This window comes from Pseudonaja textilis, chromosome 3 (genome assembly GCF_049901715.1).
Source record: "Pseudonaja textilis isolate UNSWEBS1 chromosome 3, rPseTex1.2, whole genome shotgun sequence".
Taxonomy (NCBI): Eukaryota; Metazoa; Chordata; class Lepidosauria; order Squamata; family Elapidae; genus Pseudonaja; species Pseudonaja textilis.
The window spans coordinates 150,660,289-150,675,428 of record NC_141992.1 but is presented as its reverse complement, the minus strand read 5'-3'; the positions used below and the strand labels follow the sequence as shown (position 1 = coordinate 150,675,428).

The window sequence follows — 15,140 nt, the reverse complement described above, 5'->3', positions numbered from 1 at the left end:
ATTCAGTGATCTATCTATCTGTCATCAGCTAGCTCAGTCTCTCAAATTTGCTTGCCGTGAGTCTGCAATAATAGAACCTTCAGTCCTAAGGAGCCGAAGATCTAAAGACTAGCTAGAAAGCAAGAAATCCAACCGTTTCCTGCTTCCTAGCTAATCTAAATCTCCAGGCGCAGCAGAACAGCTGATGGTCAGGAAAAAAAAGGAAAAATAGCAATTTAGCAGGCAAGTTTGTAAGGTGTGAGTGGGCGGGGAGGGTTTCTGTAGGTCATGTGGGCGGCACAGCCTTATGTTTCTGTGCAGCCTGGATTAACTGCTTTGGTGGGGGTGCTCTGGGGATGAGATTGCGGCCCACCAAAATTTTCTCATGGCCTACCAGTTGGCAACCACTGATCTAAATCACAGTGGCCTTGCAATGGGAAAATATTGTTTTAATACCAATGCTAAAGTCATTATACTGGCTGCCATCTTATTTTTGGACTCAAAAGTGCTAGCTATGTTCAAAATCCTATATGACTCTGTTCCTAGGTATTTACAGGACTCTTTCAACAGGAGTTTGTCTGTACTGTGCATTCTTTTATGGAGGTTACAGTATGCTGGGCATTGCATTCCATATGAAACGAAGAAGATGGGCCACAACAATGAACCTTCTTCTTGGTTTTGGTGGTTGAAATGCTCCTTATCTGCTGATCTTTAGGAAGGCCCTTAACATCTGGTTATTTTACAGGACTTTTAGATACTAATGCTATTCAGAGCTGCCTTAGCTGATGGATTTGTTTCAAGTTTTCCTGCTTCTTGAATTTTATCCTTTTAAACAAACATGGGTAACATAAAATGAATATATCCCATTAAAATCAATTTTCAAGAAATAATTCAAATTTTACTTTAAAAATGAAAAATAACTACATATCAAGCAAATTCCTTTTAAAGTGTGTCTGTGTCAACAAAACTGCTGTTCAATTTTTAAATCAATCAAACCACTTTAATCTCATTTTTCTAAATGTGCATTGATTACAAACTTGAATAGCCTTTTATTTAAGATATATATATGTATGTATGTATGTAGGTATGTATAAATAAAGATAAAGATAAAGGGTAGTGAAAAAGCTTGAGTGAATTACATGTAGAAAATTTTCTCATATACACATAGATACCTGCACATCTTTCTGGCAGTAAACAGGGTTACTGTGTACTTAAAAGCTTTATTAGAGAGTTAGGAATTTGCATTTTTAAAAGACATGGAAAATTACAGACAAAATACAGGCAAATGTTATTTTATTTTAACATGATTTACATACTCTGTAAACAGAGCACAGCTATTCAGGATAACATCTAGTGTGGAAGAAACTCAGCAAAGTTTAAGAAGCAATGCACTGGCTCTAGTTATGTTAGACATAATAAATGACAGAATTATTCCAAGTCAAAACATTTCACCCTTGTACATCATCAAAAGAGTTAATAAAAATAACTAGCTATGGATGTTTGTAATGTTAGTACAAGATGAAGTTAAATGGGGAAAGTCTTGGTACAGAATTTCTGTGGCTTCCAAAAAGCATTCCAAAAAGGTTACAGCATCATCCTCTGGAGCATGAGACAAAGTCCAATTATGTAGATAAGTTCTAAGGAAGGGCTACCTGTACCTCAGTGATATCTAGTCTAATGGTGAGAATGCAGGGTTTTAATCCACCTTTCCAGAGATTACTGTTCAATAATTAATTTTGAAACATTCTGATTACTTAGAAATCATTAAGATTAACTGGTGATTATCCACCACCGAACATGGCAAGGAGATTAGGAAGGGGCCACACTATCTCCCTACTAGAGATTTATTGGCTACCAAAGCCAATAGTGCCTCTAAAACAGCATTGGATTTTGCCTCCTCTGTCAATGAACTGTGTGCCCAGAATTCCTTCCTCGGAGCAAGAGAGGAAGATGAAAATCTACAGAGCTAGGCGCCACCACAAGTTGCAACTCCCAAATGAAAGAAGCAAAATTGGCAGCCAAACTGAAGATCTCAGTTCAAAATGGGAAAACGGCCAACACTGAAACTGACTGGTAAATATCCATTTAGTTGCATTTCTTCTTACCTCCCTGACTTCAGACCTGAAGATATGAATGATATGAGCTATGATCTAATCCTAATCGATAAAATCAAGAGGTATGTTCTAACCCAGGGGTGTCCAACCTTTCACCTTCCCTGGGCCGCATTAGATGATAAAAATTTGGTTTGGGCCGCACATAAAATAAAATAACAGTAACAATACCTGATCATCCAAAAAAACCATAGAAAACATAGTTAACATATTAAATTTATTTGGAAATGAAGTTAGTGAGATGTTTTTATTATTTATTATTAATTATTAATTAAAAATTATTTATTTTTTAAAAAGATTTTTTTTATCACAGTTTTTTTATCACGGTTTATTTTCCGGCCAAATTTTGCAGGGGGGGGGAGGAGAGAAAGCTCGCCCGCCTCGCGCCTACCTCTCCTGCAAATGGCCCGGCTGGATGAGGCAGGACTGGAAGGCAGAAGCAGCAGCAGCGGCGGGGGCAGAAGCCTTCCCCGCCCCGCTGCTGCTTCTGCCCCGCCGCTGCTGCCCCGCTGCTGCTTCTGCCCCTGCCGCCGCTTCTGCCCCCGCCACCACGGCTGCTTCTGCCCCCGCCGCTGCTTCTGCCCCCGCCTCCGCTTCTGCCCCCGCTGCCGCCACCCCGCGCTGCTTCTTCCCCGCCACTGCCGCCACTTCTGCCCCTGCTGCTGCTTCTGCCCCGCCGCTGCTGCCCCGCCACCGCTTCTGCCCCGCCGCCACCGCTTCTTCCCCGCCACTGCAGCTGCTTCTGCCGCTTCTTCCCGCGTTGCTTCTTCCCCTGCCGCCACTTCTGCCCCCGCTGACGTTTCTGCCCCGCCACCGCCCCCCGCCATTGCCACCGCTTCTTCCACGCCACCGCCGCCGTTTCTGCCCCCGCCGCCACTTCTGCCCCGCTGCTGCTTCTGCCCCACCGCCGCCACCTTGCCGCGCGCTTTTCCCGCCACAGCCGCTGCTGCTCCCGCCGCGGGGCAGCGGTGGCGGGGCAGCGTGCAGCGGGGCAGGGGCAGAAGCGGAGGCAGTGGGCAGAAGCAGCAGCAGTGGCGGGGAAGAAGCGGTGGCGTGGGGGCAGAAGCAGCAGCGGTGGCGGGGAAGAAGTGCGGCGGAAGAAGCAGCAGCGGTGGGGGAAGAAGCAGTGGTGGTGGGGCAGCAGCGGGGCAGGGGCAGAAGCGCAGCAGCGGCAGGGGCAGAAGCAGCAGCGGTGGCAGGGGAAGAAGCGGGGCGGCGGCAACAGCAGGAGGTGGCGCTCTGACGGTGCCCGCCTTTTCTCTTGCTGCTTGGCCTCGCGCCTGCCTCCTCTCCTCCACCTCGCTGGCTCTGGCACGAAGGTTGGGGTGGGCACTGGGCCGCATTACGAGGCGACCTGGGCTGCATGCGGCCCGTGGGCCGCGGGTTGGACAATCCTGTTCTAACCCATACCCAGAGGGCCAGGCTGGAGAACAAGCCAAGTTTTCAAGGCCTCATGAAAGTCCAACAGGAATGGGCCAATCTAATTTCAGATTGAATGATTTTCCACAGAGCACGTGCCAGAGTAAAAGTTTTCCTTCTGGGCTCTACCAACCAATATTACCTACTGATGGTACCCGGAGCATGCTCTTTCTGCTCAATCATATAGGACAGGTAAAATCAATTGGGAAGAGATGGTCCTGTAAGTAATCTGGTGGCGAAAATCAGCATCTTGAATTGCACCCAGAAGCACACTGGAAGCCAATGCAGCTCTTGGAGCAGTTGTGTCACATGTGGATGAATAACTGGCACCAAGTCCATACTGCTATATTTTACTCCAGTTGAAACTTATAAATACACTTACAAATACAGCCCCACATAAAATGTACTACTGTAGTCCAAACTGGAGGTCACAAGGACAGGAGTGATCATGAGCAGGGCCTTCATTCTGAGAATAGGCATACCTTCAGCTGTGGAAAGGGCCTGGTAGCCATGGCTGCTATCTGCTCTTCAAGCAGGACCCATGAACCTCAGAACGTGCAGTCAGTCTGTCTTGTGCCACTCCATTTAGTATCAAAGATGGAAGGCCCCCAGAGCCATGATATCCAGAAATCCAGAACGACACAATCTTGTTTGGGATGACTTGAATATTAATCACAACCTAAACAACAAAAGACTAGAAGGATCAAAGTATCTATAAATTTGAATAAATATGTGAACAGATGAATTAACTAATGATTCATCATTAACTGATTGCTTTTTCTTGCAACCCTTTCCCATAATTAATTTGCAAACATTGGCCAGGAATCCATGTGTAGCAATATGAAGCTAGAACATTCTGTGAATGTTCTATGAGTTTAGCAATAACCAGGAAATAGGGAGGGAGGGTTTAAATCCAAATTAAAGAACACCTGAAAGGTTGTTGGCAGCATATTCAATTTCAAAAGAAATCAGGTCAGATCAACATGTTCTTGCCTGTTTCCTTAGGTCATAATGGAGGTGTCTTATTGCATGTTTAAATTCTAAACAAATCTGGCAGGACTCCCATTCACTGATAATTAAACAAAGTTGGAAAAAATAGTCTACATATCCTAAACATACATTTCATTTCCAGGAGTCTCGTTTGGAGGACTATTCAGAATTTTGGTCTGACTTTTTGTTTTTGTTAAATAAACTGATAGAAATATTAGTATTTATATTTATATTAATAAATTAATATTAATGTATGTAGTGGGGTATGTAAGTCTAATTTTGTTGAATAAATACTGTACACATTTCTGGGGCTTTTTTTTCTACACATAGTTGTAATTTAAAAAAAATAGAGAGTGGCATGGAGGTGTCAGTGGTGAAGAAGCTTGTCTCCCGCTCTGAAGGCTGAGAGTTCAATCCTAGATAGTGGCAGATGTTTCTCTCCTAGGGCGCAAAGAAAAAAAAATCTGCTCTGAACTCCATGTTGTATCAAGAGGTGCATCTGGCCAGTGAACACTCAGCTCCATCCAGTCACCCCAACTCTATCCTGAATTAAGGGACAACAGGGTCATAAAAAGGGAGTACTGTATAATAAAAAATAAAACTGGAAAGTTATTTACTGCTTTCCTTAAAAGCAGCTGCTTCCGAGTTAATTCTGCTTCTGAGAGAAATACATTTTTTAAAAGTTATATTTTGCAAACTTGCAGACATGGTAGGAAAAGGTAAGAACATATGATACCCATTTGAAACTGTTGGTATTAAAAGTCTAGAGATTTTCAGTCATCCAGGACATGGTTGTCCCAAAGGTGCTTTTTTTTCAGGAGGTAACTGGACTTGTTGGCATTACATTTCTGTTACCTTCAAACACAGCAAGTGAAATGGAAGTATGTGAATATATAGCATACTGCAAATATGAAGCCACTTATAAAAACCAAACTGAATAGAACACACAAATTCCCAGGATGAACTTGTTTTATCACCAGCATAATTACAACAAAGAACTCATTCTGTAAGGATTGAATAAAGTTCCAACTGAAATGATTAGACAAAGCATTTGGCAATCTGCCATATAAATAAAGTACTCAAAAGTTCAAGGATTATGCTTGAATGCCGGGCATGTGAATTACATTTCCAACTGAATTGAATTCTCATGCTTGAGGGTGGGGGAGGGAGGGAAAATGAACTAAGCAGCTGTTGATATTTTTCCAAGAAAGTTGGATTTTTTTCCCAACCAAAAAGTGGTCAAGAACAAGGAAAAAACAGACCTAAAATAAATGCAACCTGTACTGATGGTGTACTGTAGATCTTGTTCTTCCCATATAGCTGGCTTTTCAAGATCTGTCTTCATAGTTTGGCTTTTGCTTTTTTGCATCCTCATGGTTACCATGTGACTATGGGATATTAAGATACATCTAGCTGGTCTGTATATCTACTGTGTGGCCAATTGGTACCCGTAGTTCCATATCATCAACCTTAATTACCTTTGATTACTATCACCTAGCCACACACATCTTTAGTCTGAATTACATGCCAGTGTCCTCACTGTAAAGGACAAATTGCATGGAAAAGTAACATCTTTACTTGAAAAAGTATCTGATACAATCAAGCCAAAATAATGAATTTGTTGTTTTACAAGGAATAGTGGAATTTAGTTGTTTATAGAAGAGATAAGCATCATGAAAACAATTTGTACCAAACTATGTTATAAATGAACCATTACTATGTAAATTGTTTAAAAACATCAAATAAAAAAAACTGAGTTCTTCTTTTCCTCAATTATAAAAATACAGGAAAAATACAGTTGTAAAAATACAACTGAACATAAAAAAAGATTGTGGTTCCTACAATAAGAGTGAAGGAAGGTAAAACAGCATGTAAAGCATGAGCTAAGGAATTAAGTAGTTTGGAAGGACTCATTTTTTACCAGAGGAACAAAAAAATAAAAAGCCATTTGGGTTTAATTATTAAATACTGGTCTATGATTACAGACATCTGGGTTAATATTCCCTTGGGCTATGACATTTAGTGGATGTTCTAGGCCAGGGGTCCCCATGCCAGAAAGCAGGCTGTGCAAACAAGCAAACTCTATCCATCGGATGCAGGCAGCACACGAAACCATGCCCCATCTGTTCCACTGAAAAACCTCTTTCCACTGTCCTTGGTGCCCAAAAGGTTGGGGGCCATTGTTGTAGGCTGATGATCTCTTAACCTACTTTACAGACTCATCCAAGCAAAGAAAACCCATAGTTTTTCCCAAACAGCTAAGCTGCAGCTATCAGTATCTCCTTAACCATGCTGAGACTATATTCTGCAATATAAAGGTAGTCCTTGACTTACAACCACAATTGGGATGAGAATTTGTGTTGCTAAGCAAGGCGGTTGTTAAGTGACTTGTGCCTGATTTTACAACGTTTTTGATCTGGCTTTCCCCATGATTTTGTTGGAAGTTGTCTGAAAAGGTTGTGATCATGTGACCCTGGGATGCTGTAAATACATGCCAGTAGCCAAGCTCATAAATTTTGATCACATGACTGTGATGCTGCTACCATAATTGTTTTGTGTGAGAACTGGTCATAGTCACTTTTTTCAGTGCCATGGTAATCTCAGTCACTAAATGAATGGTTTTAAGTCAGGGACTACCCATATTTGGAGAACTAATCCAATCCTTGTAAATAGCGGATGAAAATTAATAAAAAGAAACAGAGTTAAGGCAAAAGGGTTTGTGTTTTTGATGGCCTTAAGGCAGCTGAATGTAGGGTTTTCTTGCAGATTAACTGGTTTTCATTCATTCAAGAAATAAAGAGACAGAAATGGTTGAAGACCCTTCTCTTTCTATCCTCTTGAACAGCACTGCACCAACGGTCTGAGAATTTCTTGATTTTTATGTATTCCGGCCAACCCTATCATATTGCCAATAACCTAGAAGGTTTTATTCTGAATAAAAGCCAAGGATGCCTTGTTCTTTTTAGAGTTAAATGTTATTACAGGTAGGATATGGGTACATCTTAAGCACTGGTTGCAAGAATGATTTGGCCATCCAGGTAGCTTAAGTCAGGATTTTCAACCATGGCAACTTTTAAGATGTGTGGATTTCAACTCCCAGAATTCTCAACCCAGCATGTTGGGTGGGGAATTCTGGGAATTGAAGTTTACACTTTTTAAAGTTGCCAATATTGAAAAATACTGGTCTAAATGCACCTTCAATAAGGAATAAGGCCCAATAAGGAAACATAACACAGCTAGACAAGCGCGTTGAAGAGGTGGGCCTGTATCCTGAATACATTCTTGCCATCCTCAAACCAGCCTCAATTCCCCAATGTAGTTCAAGCACACAAGTAAACGCAATTCAAAATTCCCTCGTCCCTCTTGCTTGCACTTAGAAGACTACATTTCCCGAAATGCACCATAGGGAGGAGGGCAGGAATCAGGATCGGGCCTATTCCATAAACCATAGCAGGGAGTGAGCGCGCAGGCGCAACCCTTTCGCCTGCCTTCTTTGATCCTCCAGAGAAGATCGGTCGCTCAGTCGCTATGATGGCTCCTCCCTGGTACGTCATGCGCTTGCGCGCTTATTCCGGCCTCTAACCTAGGTTGCCGAAAGGCTGGAAGAAACAGAACGAGAAAGACGGAGAAAAGGGTGACCGCGCATGCGCCTCTTTCTGTTTCCTATTTTCCCGACCTTGCAAGTAAGACGACGGCGGGTTGGAGTGCAGAGCGGGGTCTGAATGATGCCGGGAGCGACGTGAAGTTAGCACAGCCGTCGTGCGAGCGGCAGGATACCTCTCCCCATTCCTCAGGTCAGTGTGAAGAGGATGCATGGCCTTCCCATATTCCAGGTTCTCTTCCACCGAAGTTCCATTCCCGACTAGGGAGGCCGCCCCTCGGTGACCACGATGGGGATGGGCAGTGGCTGACGCGTGCTCTGGAATGCGCATGCGTACTCAACTCCGTACAGCGCCCTGAGTTCTGGCTGGAACTTGCGCTGTCATTTCCCGCGCACCCCGCTTGTTCAGATGTTTGGTGGGGGTGCCTCCAGAGATGCAACGCAACTGCCCTGGACTTTTTATGTGCCACATTCAATGCTTTCAGGTTGCATTTCTACTTGGAAATCAAACTTGGAATGAATGCTCTGCAGTCTGCCTACCATTTATCATTGCTCCCTCGGATTTCTCTGCCCATTGCTCAAAGGCACCAGATTTCGACGATGAAAGTGTGGACGAGACTTTTTGTGGCTCTGGTTAGAAGGGCCAGGTTGCCTCCACAAACCTGGGGACTAACTTCCAGAATCCTTTGCTAGATGTACATTTTGAGAATTGCCATCCTAATTAAAGTGAAAAATAGTAGGCAAGGAAAGTCTAGTGGATGGTAATTAATTCATGGTCATCAGGTGGTTGACATGTACTCCTCAGCCCTGAGCAACAGGAAGGCTTGTTGGAGTGTAATCTAAAACAACTGGTTGCTTAGTCTGTTTGCTACTTCTGGTTAATTTCTGTGAAGAAAAAAAAAAAAACGGATGCAAGCAGAGTATGTAATGAAGCGGGATTGTTGGGAGAATTTCAGTAGCAACTTCATTTATTAGATATATTTAAAAGTACATGTTTTGTAATTATACATGGCACTGTTAAGATCTTCCATATGCCACATTTAAGATAATTATGTGTTCTAAACAAAAGGGATATTCTTAAACTGATGAGTATGCATTTGCACTCACTGTGACAGCAGCTGCTGTTATCAAGAATTGGTGGAAATGTGCAATGCAAGCTGTATTAGTATGTGTGAATATCAAGGTTCACACATGTGTATATTTGTGGCCTAGAGTCACTAGTTCCAAAATGTATCCTCCCACAATGCAATTTGTCCTCTTTTTTTTAAATCTGTTGTGGAGTATGATATTGAAATAATGTAATTGATTCTGCCAAAGCTATTGTTTGTGCTTGTTATGTGAAAGAGATCCCCTGGCTAATGTGAGATAAATTAATAGGGAAGAAATTACCAGGTAAAGCAATCTGGTAATGTGTGCTACTTAGACTGAAATTTCATGATGTTATGATGGGAAGTACTTTGTTCTCTATTCCTTTTTATTCCTTTCTCTATCCCACCTATATTTTGCTTAAATACTTCTCAGCCTTTCCCTCATTAATTGTATATAAGTATTCATATCTGTTACCTTTGGTTTCTTTGATATACTCTGATATATTGTATAGCTAGTAGCACAGAATAGGTGTGACTAAATAGAGTATCTGTCTTGTCTCATATACTATTTATTTTATTACTATTCTGTGTCGTTTATTATGATCAGTTGCTAATAATCAACTGATATATCTTGTGCTTTCCCTAGATAGATGGGCAGCTGTGGCCTGGAAATTGTTGTTTGTTTCTAATAATTTAGGCTGATTCATCAAGTGCTGTCTTGTAAAGAGGATGAACTCGGTTTCAATTATTTGCTTTCTAACTATATTTAGGTTAGATTCCTGCAAAACTCTTGAAAATCGTCAACAACATAAATTAGGGGGGAAGTAAATTGCCATATGTTCAGTTGACCATATTGTCAGCTTAAGTTTGAAACTAAGTAGTCCAGGACAAGGGTATTTTAATAATGGTAATCTCTTCCATAATCCTATCTGAAGCTTGTTATTTGTCTTAGAGGCCCTCTTGCTGTTCTGATGTAACTAGAATCTTTTCAATGATTACTAAAGACACTGGACTGCCCTCTTCCTCCCAGGAAGGCTAAAAAAGCTTATCTGGTCCACAGTTTTTTGATAGTTAAATAATTCCTTTTTAAAAAAATATTTTCATTTGATGCTGTAATTGTGTAAATATTACCATTTTATGTTTAGTATTTTGATTGTGTTCTTTAGATTTCATAATCTGTTAAGTTTAAATCCATTTAGAATAGTAAGATACAAATTAAATTAATATAGTTGGGAAGTGCTCTGCTGTAGCCATAATGTTTATAGTTTTTAATCTAACAATTGTGTTATAGTGTTTGGATTTTCATTAAATTGTGTATGGTGATGTTTTTATAATTGCATATGCTAATTATTAGCAGCATAATACAAAACTCCACAGTAGTAGAATTCCGCAACACTGGAGCTCATACCACTATTGCTACTACTTTAGCTATTTTAACTTAGAATTAGATTGTTCCTTATAGGAGTTAATATCATGAAGAATTTTATGCTTGATTCTGTTGTGAGATCCCCCCCTTCCCTGGCAAATCATAATTGCTCTGATAGCACCGAGTGAGCATATTATTAGTAACAACAGTTTTTTAAAGTTTAACCTGGTTAATACATTACCAAGGTTTCCCACCTTGCTATAGTTGGATTTCTTTCTTAAACCGCTAATGATATCTGAATTTCAGTAAAGAAAGAACATTCCTATACAAATACTGTCTCTTCATTGCATAACAATATGAATTGTGCAAACATTTTAACATCACACCCTTTTGAGGAGAAATTCATGTTCAGTTTTACGTGTATTTTTGGCTATCATTAAAACTATTTTCAAGCTAAAGCAGATGTGAAAGTCATATGTTTAAATTCTCATCCTACTTTTGTGTTGCCTGTTGTGGTTAAAACAATAGCTGCTGTTGGAAGAGAGATATTGGAGCTTGATTTTTAAAATAAATTGAAAGAAAAATTTCAAACATTTTTTTTTAAAAATGCATTTGCTAAGTATTGGCCAAAATTAGCCTGATTATTTCCTTTCTTCCTGAAACTACTACATGGAACTTCACTTTAGCCAATTGGACAGGAAAAGGGGCAGGAACAGGAACTTGGCAGTCATACATCTTGTCTACTAAATAAAACAATACATACTTCCCTCTCCAGATATTTGCACAGTCCACTTTTAGATTTTATTGTGGTCAATATCTATGTGCTACCCTTTATATAGGATCGAGGCCTTAGAAATATTGAACTGTGGCTGGATGGGTCCTTTGTTATCCTGCATCACAGATAGATGCGTTGTATTGAGTTGTTCATCTACCTAGATGTCTTAAGAATAGTACTTCATAGACCTTTATCCTATAGGTTTATTTATTACTCTTTTAAACCTATCTGAATTAGTAGCCATCTTGCAGTGGGCAGTAATATGTCCCCTTTTCTAGAGACTATACTTGGATTCAACAGATATTTATCAATTCCAGCCTTCCTTCCTTAGGGAAGGTTGTTGAAAGAGCAGCTGCCTTTCAACAGCAGAAGGCCTTAATATGAAGCAAATTATCTGAATCCTTTCCACTGTGGGTTTAGGCTGGGTTACAATATGCAGACAGTGTTGGTCACACTTCTGGATGTTCTCTGGAGCAGAGGTCTCTAACCTTAGCAATTTTAAGACTAAGTGGACTTCAACTCCCAGAATTCCTCAACCAGCTTTGCTGTCTTAAGAATTCTGGGAGTTGAACTCCACAAGTCTTAAAGTTGCTAAAGTTGGAGACCCCTGCTCTGGAGGTCTTGAGACAAAGGTGGTACTACTGTCCTGATTCTTGCTTTCCTGGGGCCTGTTGATACCAGTAACAGTGGTGTCCTTCTGGAACAGCTTCAGGAATTAGAAGGTGTTGGTTTGGCTCCTTCCTTTGTGGCCAGTTCCATTTGGTGTGGGGCAGGGGTCTGCAATCTGTGGCTCTGGAGCCATTATGTGGTTCTTTCAGCCCTCTTCTGCGACTCCCTGTTGGCTGATCCCACCACTGGCTGGCCCCACCCCACCCCTCCCCGTCACTCCTCTCTTGGCCTGAGGTAAGGATGATGGTGAGGGATGGAGACTCACTCCATATTCCAGAGCAGGAGATGACTGGGTGGGAGTGAATGATGTCAAGTTGGCCACACCTACCCAGTCACACCGGTTGTTAAATTATTGGCTCCCAGTGTTTTCTGTGGGAAACAGGTCCAAATGGCTCTTTGAGTGTTTAAGGTTGCAGACCCCTGGTATGGAGGGAAGAAGAACCCTAGGCTTTTGTGTATGGGATGTCTTTTAAGTGTTGCCATCCACCTATGAAATGTGACATTTCTATAACAGCCCCTCGCCTGAGCAGCAGGAATCTGGTAGGACCCCACTGGTTTAGCTTTCTGGAAAGCCCTCAAGAGCTGGCTTTCCTTCCAAGTTTTGGAATAAGATAAGGTTGGACTCTGGGGTTTATATTGTTAGATGGACCCAAAAATGTTGTTTTAGATTCCAGATCTTTGTTTTCCCTTTTGTTTATTATTATTGTTATGAACCATTTACAGTTCTTTCATAAGATGGGCGATGATATAAGTCTTTTAAATAAATACACCATAGTAAGTTTTGAGTGTTTTATCAGAGAAAAAGCCCCATAAAAAGCAATACTGCAAAAACAGACTATGTGCTGGTGACATTTGGATCATGAAATTGAAAGTGATTCCTGCATGTGATCTTCATTGACCTCTGACTTTTATTCAGATGGAGTTGATCTTAGTATTTTTCACCCCAGCCTGAGAATCTTCCCCATATGTTACAATACTGGGGGAACATATTATTATCCAGATCTTAAAGAGAAAATAGGAAAGGTGTGGAAAATCTCTGCTTTAGTCTTAGATCAGGGATCCCCTAACTTGGCAACTTTAAGACTTGTGGACTTCAACTTCCAGAATTGTCCAACCAATTCTCCACGTTTGGAGGCCTTTGCCTTAGATTCTCGGGTTGTCCAGCTGTGGTTTACTAAGGATAAAGACGTAGTGGCAGTATGTCTGTCCCTGTTCAGCCTGACCAGGTTGGAAATGCAGACACCTTTCAGACTGCATAAAATATAGGAAAATTTTGATTTGCACTTCATTTTTTTAAAATTTCATTTTAAAATAGCCATATGGATCTTTAGAATAGTATTGCCCTTGGAGAGAAAGATTAATACACACTTGGTAGAATTTCTCTAACAAGCTATCACTAGCCCTGACAGTAAGAGGAGAAACCTCTTGCATCATGTACGGTTTAGTATTTGCTTTGCCTGTGAAACTTGCATCATTATAAATCCTTTCACTAATAGTAATTGCAGTGTGATTGTGATTCATGTGGGAACAATGAATTGCCTGATCATCTTTATCCCGTGATATTGTTTTTTGAAATGAAAACTTGTTCTACCAGCACATAGTGTACACTAGAGACGTTTTATTCTTTCAGTTGAAAAATGTATTATATTTCAGACTGGCTTGTATGGATGTAAATTAATTGTAATCAAAACAAAACTTTCCCATCAGCTAAGTCATGATTTGCCTTAAAATAAAACCTATATTCTGCAATTGAAGTAAATGAATGGAAAATTAAAGGTCTACATTATAATTATGTAGTATACAGTATTGCTTCGTGAATCTCCATCCCACCTTAAAATTAACATGAAGGGAAAGGATGCATTGGACCCTAGGAGAGTCTTGGAACTCCCTTGGAAAAGATGTTGGAAAAAAAACTTGAATATCTACTGAGGTTATTTTTGGCTTTAAAACTTTAGCAGACATTTTGAAAGATGCTTCTAAATAGACAGATGTTGTGTCTTCTGCCAGTTGCAGTAGTTATTCTGAATTTCCAATTTTTATTTCATGTGTATAAATCCCACCTTCAAAATGGGGAAACCAGGAAGATAAAGTGGTGAAGATTTTGGCAGCCTGTTGTGCACCACTGCTAATTTGCTGTCATGCCAGTCTGTGGGACTCATTCATCTGATACAAGCATTTGTACTCTGCTTTGCTAAAGACGCAGCCCCCAATAATTTATATTCAAAATATATATTTTAAGTACCAATGGAGCATTGACACATATAGTAGAGCCAGTTTGGTCTACTGGCTGAAGCATCAATCAGGTAGAAACCAGGAAACTCTTAAGTACGAGTCTCACCTTATGAATGAAAGCCAGCAGGGTGACCTTTGGTCAGTCACACACACTTAGCCCAACCTACCTCACAAGTTTGTTACGAGGAAAATACGAAGAAGGAACATTAGGTATGTTTGCCACCTTGACTTATTCATAAAAATAATAAAGGAAGGATAAAAATAAAAGGAGAGACATGGTGTTGAAATGTAGCTTGAATCAGAGTAGTTATATGATAGGCAGGTCTTCATGTTTTCTCTTGCATTTGCCCATTTCTTCTGACAAACTCTTACAGACAATTGAGAAACATTTCTAGTGCCTTGAGGCAATTTAAGGAACGAAGTACTGCCAAGAAAATCTCCTTGCTTGCTTTTTCCTTCATTTGCTGGATCTCAGTTCTGGCATTCAGGGAGACCCAACGTGGATCTGGCATTGTTTTGACAATTTGGAGCACTAGATGATGGTGGTTTGAAGGGCTGGGGGAAGAATGGTTATATTTGGGAACTTGTGCCTATTAATTGCCTGTATAGTACAGAGGAATTGTAGAATTACTCCATCCCTAATGCTATATTATTAGCCTAAAAAATAGCTCTGTGCTAAGAAGTCTTTGATTTCAAAATTAATACAAGGGGATTGCCTGGAAAGGAATAGAATGCTTGGGAAGTGGTGGAAAGGTATATTTAGACAATGGTAAGTACAGTACAAACAAGCTTAACATATTTATCCTGCCAATTTCATCAGGAATGCCATTATACTTTTCTTTTGATTAAAGCTGTTGATTAGGTTTAGTGTATTACGTAAACTGATAATTTCCATGGATTAATTAATCCT

The 15,140-nt window shown here is 40.6% G+C and overlaps 1 protein-coding gene across 6 annotated transcripts in view; it reads left to right on the top strand.

Annotated features, from left to right (window-relative positions):
• The first annotated feature begins 7,951 nt into the window (after positions 1-7,951).
• The window catches only part of RALBP1 (ralA binding protein 1), a 56,136-nt gene continuing 48,947 nt past the window's right edge, over positions 7,952-15,140 (top strand). For 3 of the 6 annotated variants that reach the window (XM_087931064.1, XM_026699393.2, XM_087931063.1), the window contains exon 1: positions 7,952-8,293. The gene's annotated coding sequence lies outside the window, so the exon portion shown is untranslated. The remainder of the gene's footprint in view (positions 8,294-15,140) is intronic. The other 3 variants (XM_087931062.1, XM_087931060.1, XM_087931061.1) reach the window with 3 other exon arrangements.